Raw genomic sequence first — 11,003 nt, 5'->3', positions numbered from 1 at the left:
CAGCTGATACAGAGCAGCTAGAATACAGAGCGGCTGCGGGTACCAATTCTTCAGAACCCTTATCTCGATAGCTAAAGATCCAAAGCTTCTGTACACGTGTCATTTCTATCATCCTGGCACGTTCCATTGAATAGGTATTGACAAGCATCTTTAATATGAAGTTGAATGAAAGCTATAACTATCTAGCATAACTGGCTACATTTCGAGTTGAATTTCAAATAATGAGTAGAATGCATATATTTTGATCAACCGCTTAGCTCTGATTTATTCCAATAAGCTGTCTATTACCCAAAGGATGTTGACTTGCTGATTTGTTTCCTGTCATAGCTTCAGATTGTCTGTTAGTCTTCGCTATCATTGCTATTGGAGGGGCTCCCGAGTGGCGCAGCGGTCTAAGGTACTGTGTCTCAGTGCCAACGTTATATTGCAGTGAAACCTTAGTGGCCTCCAATAACTTTACCCTGTTGTGTGCGCCTTTCATATTTTCAGCCTTAAAAAACAGTGCCAGAACTCTGAAATCTGATGTTCCAATATGCCTCATCAACTCCTCAAGTTACATAAGAGTGCCCACTACAATGAACTGGGAATTTACCAGTAGCTGGCCAGTTACTGGCCAGTCCTTGTGCCCAGGGGAATCCGCCTGTAAACATTTGGAAAGAACCCGTAATTCATATAAGAAAACCCATACATTACAGATGGATACAGAGCCCGCTTACAATCCAAACTCTGTCTAAAAAGGTATGTCAAGAGAATAGTATAAGCTCAATGTAATGTAGTATGTTTTTGTATCGTTTTAATAATATTTAGCTAGTTGTTGTTGTGTAGCCTGGTCCCAGGTCTGTACTGTCTTGCCAACTCCCACGGTTATTGTCACGTCAAACAATGACCATAGCAGTTGGCGAGACGGCAGAAACTGATATGGAACCAGGTTAGTTGTCGAGAGAGAGTTGTGTTGGATGGTTTCCCACCCTTTTAGTATTTTCATCCTGTCAAATGACAGTCAACATCTGGAGTCATCTTCTGGGGTTCCTGCTCTTCTTCCTACTGGGGGTTAATGACATGTCTACGGTCCTGCCAGCTTCAGGAGCCAACAAAGAAGACTGTCATCTACTGCATAGGACGTTCTGCTTTCAGGTGTGAGTGTGTGAGAGAGAGAGGGAGGGGGAGAGAGAGATCGCATATCTCTCTGTCCTTGAAACTCCTACAGCTTGTTATGGTTTACAGGTCTTATCTGTAAGGCTTAACTGTGTTCAGGAGTATTGTTGTCGTATGAAGCTACCTGTCGTTTCTGTAGGTCTGTGTATACTGTGTTCTGTGGGGTATCACCTGTTCTCCTGCCACCTCTCAGGCTCAGTTGGTAGAGCATGGTGTTTGCAACGCCAGGATTGTGGGTTCGATTCCCATGGGGGGCCAGTATGGGGGGGGAAATGTATGAATTGAAATGTATGCATTCACTACTGTAAGTCGCTCTGGATAAGAGCGTCTGCTAAATGACTAAAATGTAAAAAAAATGTAAATGTAAGAGGTGCTGCCACTGGTTGGCGCTGGACTACGTTGGAACCTTGGCTGTTACGTTCCAGGGGTCTTGTATGCCTTCCACTGCACCGCTGTGTATTAGACAATGCATTCCATCATTTGTTGTACTTTTCACTCATACCGTTTGTTCCAGTAAAGATAACATTTTATAACACATACAATCTGACACTGTAAACATATACCTACACAAAGTGGCTCTGAAATAACATCTCTTCTTCTCCCGACATGTCTTTTCCCATAGCCTATCTTCTACCCTCCCTCTCTCTACTCTATAGTTCTGGAGACAGGTGTACCTAGTGATTGTTATAGCGTTGATATTGGCCGTGTTCTTGGCTCAGATCCACCCTCACTACCACTCTGAGTGGCGACACCAGCGTACTGCCATCTTCGGCTCTGTGGCTGGCTACGGGGTCATCCCAGCCGTCCACTGGGTCTGGCTCAATGGAAGCTTCAGCTCTGCTGTCGTCCAAATGAGTCATCAGATACCTGAATTACAATATTAGGTAACACTTTATTTGAAGGGTACATAAGGACTACATAAACACATTCATAAAGAGTACAATTATGTATCGGTCAAGTATTCTGTTACCCTGAATGTCTTACCATCTGTTATCTGTCTGCAGTTGTTCCTGCCTCGTGATGGTGATGTACTTGTTAGCTGGAGCTGAGTTCCTCTTTTACATTGCTAAAATCCCGGCACGCTACTTCCCAGGTGAGCCTTCATGTTCATGCTTGACACATTTATTACACAATTCTACAAATCATCTCATAGCAAATAACCACTTACATGTGTCATTCTGCAACTTGTCTTGCTCAAACTGATACCTTCAAACGCGCTGAAAATTTCAAGTGACCTTGTAATGCTCTTTGACCTACACAGGTCAGCTGAACTACCTGGGTGCCAGCCACCAGGTGTGGCATGTCCTGGTGGTGTTTATGCTCTGCTGGTGGCACCAGACTTCTGTGTATTTAATGAACTTCAGGCACAACCAGCCCTGCCCCCTTATCTACACCAGCAGCGGCTAGAGCCTCATAGACTGGCCCAGCCAACAACCGAGCAGCCACAGACTCTACTGTATCCACTCAATGCAAACCAGACTACAAACCACACTACAACTGAACCTTTAAGTCTGTGCGACAGATACCCATTAAAGCAGGCAAGACCATAGTCCCACTACCAGAGCAACTACAACTGTACTGTTAGACGTAGCAGATGTCTGTAGATAGAGTGATACTATCTCTCTGGTTTGAATAATTGTGATTGGTGGCATGCAATCATCTGCTGAAACATCTGTATAGCCAGGTTATTACAAAAGAAAAAGACAGGTCAGCCATATCCTGGTCCCAGGTCTGGTAGCAAGACACTACAAACAGAACTGGGACCAGGCTTGGTCAGTCACTAGGACAAACTCTCATGTTATACACAATACATATGCAGCTATAATTGAACACGTTCTGTGATTCTCAGATGATCTGTTAATATTCAAGATTGAATCATTTGCATTTAAGCTACTGTTTGAATGTTACAATGTCAAGCTGTGAAATATACTGAACAAAAATATAAATGGAACAATTTCAACGATTTTACTGAGTTACGGTTCATACAAGGAAATCAGTCAATTTAAATAAATTCATTAGGCCCTAATCTATGGATTTCTTGACTGGCAGGGGCACTGTCATGGGTGGGCCTGGGAGGGCATAGGCCTACTCACTGGGGAGCCAGGCCCAGCCAATCAGAATGAGTTTTCCCCATAAAAGGGCTTTATTACAGACAGAAATTCTCCTCAGTTTCATCAGCTGTCATGGTGGCTGGTCTCAGACGATCCCACAGGTGAAGAAGGAGGATGGTGGAGGTCCTGGGCTGGCGTGGTTACACGTGGTCTGCGGTTGTGAAGCTGGTTGAACGTACTGCCAAATTCTTTAAAACAATGTTGGAGGAGGCTTATGGTAGAGACATGAACATTCAATTCTCTTGCAACAGCTCTGATGGACATTCCTGCAGTCAGCATGCCAATTGCATGCTCCCTCAAATCTTGAGACATCTGTGTGACAAAACTGCACATTTTAGAGTGGCCTTTTATTGTCCCCAGCACAAGGTGCACCTGTGGCTTATTGATATGTCACACCTGTCAGGTGGATGGATTATCTTGGCAAAGGAGAAATGCTCATTAACAGGGATTGAAACAAATTTGTGCACAAGATTTGAGAGAAATAAGCTTTTTGTGCTTATGAAAAATTCATGGGATGTTTTATTTCAGCTCATGAAACATGGGACCAGCACTTTACATGTTGCGTTTATATTTTTGTTCAGTACTTCTCAAAATGCTGCCTTGGGCACATTGGACCTTACAAGGTTGATGTGCAATCTATCTAGACTATCCTATGGAAACTGGACAAAGGAGCCTCTCTGATCAATTATTTCTGCCTGAGTAGTTTTATCTCACTGTATTCTACAATACAGAAACGGCATGTGTTATTTAGGATTTTGTTATGTATTATTTCCTCTGGAACAAACACTGGGGTGGGGTTACTTTTAGTATGAGTGGTCAACTGACCTCCCTTTCACAATCCACTTGAATCCAAGTGAAACACAGTAAGGTTCAACATTTTTGTACTCCAGCTTTTGGATTTGAAATTATACAATTACCATGAGGTTAAAGTGCAGGCTGACAGTTTTAATTTGAGGGTATTTTCATCCATATTGAGTGAACCGTTTAGAAATTACAGCACTTTTTTGTACATAGTCTACCCATTTTAGGGAACCAAAAGTATTTTTACCAATTCATTTATGTGTATTAAAGCAGTCAAACGTTTAGTATTTGGTCCAATATTCCTAGCAGGCTGATCTGATCTGTTTCACCTGTCCTTGTGCTCGTCTCCACCCCCCTCCAGGTGTCGCTCATCTTCCCCATTATCCCCTGGGTACATATGTGTGTTTTCGGTCTGTCTGTGCCAGTTTGTTCAAAGCTACCAGCAATTTCCCTTGCGCCTGTCTTTGCTATAGTCCCTGTTTTCTGTTTCCCGGTTTTTGACCATTCCTGCCTGCCTGCCGGCCTCTACTCTGGATTACCGACCTCTGCCTGACCTGACCCTGACCCTACCTGCTGTTCCGCTGCCTTACACCCTCTCTGGATTACCGACCTCTGCCTGACCTGACCCTGACCCTACCTGCTGTTCTGCTGCCTTACACCCTCTCTGGATTATCGACCTCTGCCTGACCTGACCCTGACCCTACCTGCTGTTCCGCTGCCTTACACCCTCTCTGGATTACCGACCTCTGCCTGACCTGACCCTGACCCTACCTGCTGTTCCGCTGCCTTACACCCTCTCTGGATTATTGACCACTGCCTGCCTTGACCTGTCGTTTGACTGCCCCGGTTTAAAGAATAAACGTTTGTTTCTTCAACACTGTCTGCACCTGGGTCATACCTGAAATGTGATACCATCAAGCTTGTGACTCTACAAACTTGTGAGAAGTATTTCCTGTTTGTTTTGGTTGTATTTCAGATTATTTTGTGCCCAATATAAATTAATGGTAAATATATAGTGTCACTTCTATTGTAAAGATTGGAATATGTTTCTAAAAACTACCATGATAATTTTGAGTGAATCATAAATTATGAGTGAGAAAGTTAGAAGCACAAAGATCATACCCCCAAGACATGCTAACCCAGGGCTTCCCACATTTTTATATACATTTTTGCGACATTACCACGTAAAAAAACATGATGGAATCAACGTCTAATGTTTACTTTTTTAAATTGGGGCTATGACAGTCTATTACAAATCAGTCTGCCAGTACTTTTGATAGTATTTCAATCTGAAGGAAGTATGATTTGAAGTGACTGAAATGCATCAAATGTATTGGGAAGTTTAGAAGATCATCAGGCAATGCAGTTTGTATGATCTTCTGTGTAGATGTTCTTTTCCTCCCAGTCTGATTTGGTGCCTGGTCTTGTCCACTCTGTTCTAATGAGTCCTGCTCAGGTTATGGGCGTTATAGAGGGAAACTTAACTTAAACCATTCAAAAGATATAGCAACATTTATAGAAAGAACAGAAACCGTTCAGTTTATTACAACAGCATCTAGTTTCTGACGTAAACCCGGTTTTATGAACCAAGCATGATTTTTTTATTTATTTCAGAGTTTCACTCGCGACCCCATTTCCAACGCTGTGCTGAACTCTCACCATTACTTGTAACGGGAGGTTAGCATTTTGAAGGGGGGTGTATGATATTTGAGTGTTGTGTTTGTTTGCCTTTTTTTTTTTTTTTTACATTTCATGTTTTTCATTTCATTTTATGAAATTTCTATAATGTTTTTGGTTTATTCGTTTGTTTTCATTTTTGGCATGATTGATGGACCTACTTTTGAGTGCTGTTATTTACTGTACAGTGCATTCTGAAAGTGTCACGGAATTCTAGGACCAGTGGAGATGCGGAATCAGGCGCAGGAGACAGAGGCCCGGAGCAACAGATTTTTAATGCCACGGTAAACAAAAATACAATAGCCGAAAGGCACAGGGCGCTTAAATAAGTCCGCCAGGAAAACACATTCCCAAAAGAAAGCACGAAGAAAAGCGCATGGGGCGCAGCCCATCAATAAGTCGTACACAGGCCAGCGAAACAGGCCACACAACACAACTGTCCTGAGTGGACAATAAACAATCCCGCACGAGAACCCAAACTGAAAATACACACTAAATAACCCCCCACTAATGACAGACACAAAACAGGTGCGGGATAGACAGACAAAACCAAAAGACATAGAAACATGGATCGGTGGCAGCTAATAGGCTGGCGACGACGACCGCCGAGCGCCACCCGACCGAGGAGGGGCGCCACCTTCGTTGGATACTGTGACAGTACCCCTCCCCTGACGCCGGCCTCGGGGACGGCCCGGAGGGCGAGGCGCCGGCCGATCCGGACGGCGACGGTGGAATTCCTGCAGTATAGGTGGATCCAGAACGTCCACCGCCGGAACCCAGCACCTCTCCTCCGGACCGTACCCCTCCCAGTCCACGAGGTATTGCAGGCTCCCTACCCGACGTCGGGAGTCCAGGATGGCTCGGACTGTGTACGCCGGGCCCCCCCCCGATCTCCAGGGAGGGCGGGGGGACCTCCAGCACCTCATCGTCCTGCAGCGGACCAGCTACCACCGGCCTGAGGAGAGACACATGAAACGAGGGGTTAATGCGGTAATATGAAGGGAGTTGTAACCTGTAACACACCTCGTTTATCCTCCTCAGGACTTTGAACGGCCCCACAAACCGCGGACCCAGCTTCCGGCAGGGCAGGCGGAGGGGCAGTTTCCGGGTCGAGAGCCAGACTCTGTCCCCCGGGTTAAACACGGGGCTTCACGGGCGCTTCGTCAGCCCTCCTTAGACACTTGGACCGCATTCCAGGTCTCCTGAGAGCGCTTCACCCATGCCTCCACCGCAGGAGCCTCCGTCTGGCTCTGTTGCCATGGCACCAGGACCGGCTGATACCCCAATACAACCTGGAAGGGTGACAGGTTAGTAGAGGAGTGGCGCTGAGAGTTCTGGGCCATCTCAGCCCATGATATGAACTGCGCCCACTCCCCTGGCCGGTCCCGGCAATACGACCGCAGGAACCTGCCCACATCCTGGTTAATGCGCTCGACCTGCCCATTACTCTCGGGGTGGAAACCCGAGGTCAGGCTGACCGAGACCCCCAGCCTCTCCATAAACGACTTCCACACCCTGGACGTGAACTGGGGACCCCGATCAGATACGATGTCCTCGGGCACCCCATAGTGAACAGTGAACAGGGCCTCCGCGGTCTGCAGGGCCGTAGGAAGACCGGGCAAAGGGAGCAGACGGCAGGACTTAGAGAACCGGTCCACAACGACCAGGATCACAGTGTTCCCCTGGGACGGCAGGAGATCCGTGAGGAAATCCACCGAGAGGTGAGACCAAGGCCGTTGTGGAACGGGGAGGGGCTGTAATTTCCCTCGAGGCAGGTGTCTAGGAGCCTTGCACTGGGCGCATACTGAACAGGAAGAGACATAACGCCGAACATCCTCAGCCAAGGTGGGCCACCAGTACCTCCCCTTCAGGCCCCGCACTGTCCGTTCCACCCCAGGATGACCCGAGGAGGGTAGAGTGTGGGACCATCGGATCAGGCGATCGCGAACACCAAGCGGAATGTATTTCAGGCCCACGGGACACTGAGGTGGAGTGGGTTCTGACCGACCCGCCCACTCGATGTCCGCATCCACCTCCCATACCACCGGTGCCACCAGACAGGAGGCGGGAAGTATGGGAGTGGGATCGATGGTCCGCTCCTCGGTGTCGTAGAGACGCGACAGTGCGTCAGCCTTCCGGTTCCGGGAACCTGGAATGTACGAGAGGGTAAAGTGAAACCTCGTAAAGAACATGGCCTACCTTTCCTGATGGGGATTAAGCCTCCTCGCTGCCCGGATATACTCCAGGTTACGGTGGTCGGTCCAGATGAGAAAAGGGTGACATGCCCCCTCAAGCCAATGTCTCCACACCGTCAAAGCCCTGACCACGGCTAACAGCTCCCGGTCCCCCACATCATAGTTGCACTCCGCTGGGCTCAGCTTCTTGGAAAGGAATGCACATGGGCGGAGCTTTGGAGGAATGCCCGAGCGCTGCGATAGCACAGCTCCTACCCCAGCCTCGGACGCGTCCACCTCCACTATGAATGGCAAAGAGGGATCCGGATGCGCCAGGACAGGAGCGTTGGTAAACAGCACCTTCAGACGATGGAAGGCTCTGTCCGCCTCTGCTGACCATCATAGCCGCACCGGACCCCCCTTCAACAGTGAGGTAATGGGAGCCGCCACCTGGCCAAAACCCCGGATAAACCTCCGATAATAATTAGCGAACCCCAAGAAGCGCTGCACCTCCTTCACAATGGTTGGGGTTGGCCAATTACGCACAGCCGTAATGCGGTCACATTCCACCACCACCCCCGAGGTGGAAATGCGGTATCCCAGAAAAGAGACGGCTCGTTTGGAGAACTCACATTTCTCAGCCTTGACGTATAGGTTATGCTCCAGCAGCCGCCCAAGCACTTTACGCACCAGGGACACATGCTCGGCGCGTGTGGCGGAGTAGATCAGGATGTCATCGATGTACACCACCACACCCTGCCCGAGCATGTCCCTAAGGACCTCGTCCACAAAGGATTGGAAGACCGCCGGAGCATTTTTTAACCCATATGGCATGACGAGGTACTCATAATGGCCAGATGTGGTACTAAATGCGGTTTTCCACTCGTCTCCATCTCGGATACGCACCAGGTTATATGCGCTCCTGAGATCTAATTTCGTGAAGAAGCGCGCCCCGTGAAATGTCTCCACTGCCGTAGCAATGAGAGGTAGCGGGTAACTGAAACCCACTGTGATAGCATTTAGACCTCTATAGTCAATGCATGGGCGCAGACCTCCCTCCTTCTTCTTCACGAAAAAAAAGCTTGAGGAGACGGGGGACTTGGAGGGCCGAATGTATCCCTGTCTCAAGGACTCAGTGACGTATGTCTCCATAGCCGCTGTCTCCTCCTGAGACAGAGGATACACGTGACTCCTAGGAAGGACCGCGTCGGCCTGGAGGTTTATCGCACAATCCCCTCGTCGATGGGGGGGTAATAGAGTCGCCTTCGTCTTACTGAAGGCGATAGCCAAATCGGCATACTCTGAGGGAATGTGCACGGTGGAGACTTGGTCTGGACTCTCCACCGTAGTCGCACCGATGGAAACTCCTATACACCTACCTGAGCACTCCCTCGACCACCCCTTAAGAGCCCTCTGCCTCCACGAAATCTGAGGTTTGTGAGTGGCTAGCCAGGGGATTCCCAGTACCACCGGAAACGCCGGGGAGTCAATGAGGAACAGGCTGATACGTTCCTCAGGACCCCCCCACGTCTGCATAACCAGTGGCACTGTGACCTCCCCTACTTGGCCTGACCCTAGCGGTCGACTATCTAGGGCGTGCACGGGGAAGGGGTGGTCCAGCTGAACCAGGGGAATCCCTAATCTCTGAGCTAACCCACGGTCCATAAAACTTCCAGCTGCACCTGAATCGACTAGTGCCCTATACTGGAAGTGAGGGGAAAAATCAGGAAAACAAACGGAGGTGTACATGTGGTCGACAGGGGGCTCTGGGTGTGGCTGGTGCGGACTCACCTGGGGGGTCGAAGTAGTGCTCTGCCTGCCCTCCGAACTCCCGGGTGGACCTCTCCAGCACCGGTCTACAGTGTGTCCTCTGCGCCCACAGCGGGTGCAGGAGAGACCCCCCCCTCCGGTCCTCCTCGACGCAGCCCGCCCTATCTCCCCCCCCCTCCGGCCCGTGAGACAGGAGACGAGGACGCTCACCCTCTCTTCGTCGGAGGGGGGGCGGACAGTCGCCAGGTACAGTTCCAACTGGAGCAAGAACCCCTTGCACCCAGCGGCCGTCCCATCGAACTCCCTGGGAGGTGTGATCCGGATACCGCCGGCGCCCGCTTCAGTGGGTGTGGGTAGGGGCGCAGGGTGAGGGACCGAATCTGGTCTGGCTGGGGAAGCACCTCTCTCCCAGCTCTCCAACTGGGCCAACACCTGGTCCATGGCCGAGCCTAGGCGGTGGAGGAGGCTGGCGTGTTGAGAGACCTGCTCAGCCATGGATGGCGCCTCTGCTCCTGCTGACTCCATGATCGGTGCGGGATTCTGTCACGGAATTCTAGGACCAGTGGAGATGCGGAATCAGGCGCAGGAGACAGAGGCCCGGAGCAACAGATTTTTAATGCCACGGTAAACAAAAATACAATAGCCGAAAGGCACAGGGCGCTTAAATAAGTCCGCCAGGAAAACACATTCCCAAAAGAAAGCACGAAGAAAAGCGCACGGGGCGCAGCCCGTCAATAAGTCGTACACAGGCCAGCGAAACAGGCCACACAAACAACTGTCCTGAGTGGACAATAAACAATCCCGCACGAGAACCCAAACTGAAAATACACACTAAATAACCCCCCACTAATGACAGACACAAAACAGGTGCGGGATAGACAGACAAAACCAAAAGACACAGAAACATGGATCGGTGGCAGCTAATAGGCCGGCGACGACGACCACCGAGCGCCGCCCGACCGAGGAGGGGCGCCACCTTCGTTGGATACTGTGACAGAAAGTATTCAGACCCCTCGACTTTTTCCATTTTGTTACTTCACAGCCTTATTCTAAAATTTATTTTTAAAAATCTCATCAATCTACACACAATACCCCATAATGACAAAGCAAAAACAGGTTTGTAGAAGTTTTTGCAAATGTATAGAAAATAAAAAACATAAATACCTTATTTACATAAGTATTCAGACCCTTTGCTATGAGACTTGAAATTGAGCTCAGGTGCATCCTGTTTCCATTGATCATCCTTGAGATGTTTCTACAACTTGATTGGAGTCTACCTGTGGTAAGTTCAATTGATTGGACATGATTTGGAAAG

At 49.0% G+C, this 11,003-nt stretch overlaps 1 pseudogene; it reads left to right on the top strand.

Moving 5' to 3' along the window:
• Positions 1 to 532: 532 nt before the first annotated feature.
• LOC106561103 (progestin and adipoQ receptor family member 3-like) lies at positions 533 to 2,562 on the top strand (annotated as a pseudogene).
• The last annotated feature ends 8,441 nt before the right edge of the window (positions 2,563 to 11,003 follow it).

This window comes from Salmo salar, chromosome ssa01, assembly GCF_905237065.1.
Source record: "Salmo salar chromosome ssa01, Ssal_v3.1, whole genome shotgun sequence".
Lineage (NCBI taxonomy): Eukaryota > Metazoa > Chordata > Actinopteri > Salmoniformes > Salmonidae > Salmo > Salmo salar.
Note: the sequence above shows the minus strand (reverse complement) of the source record. Positions and strands in the feature narration are given on the sequence as shown.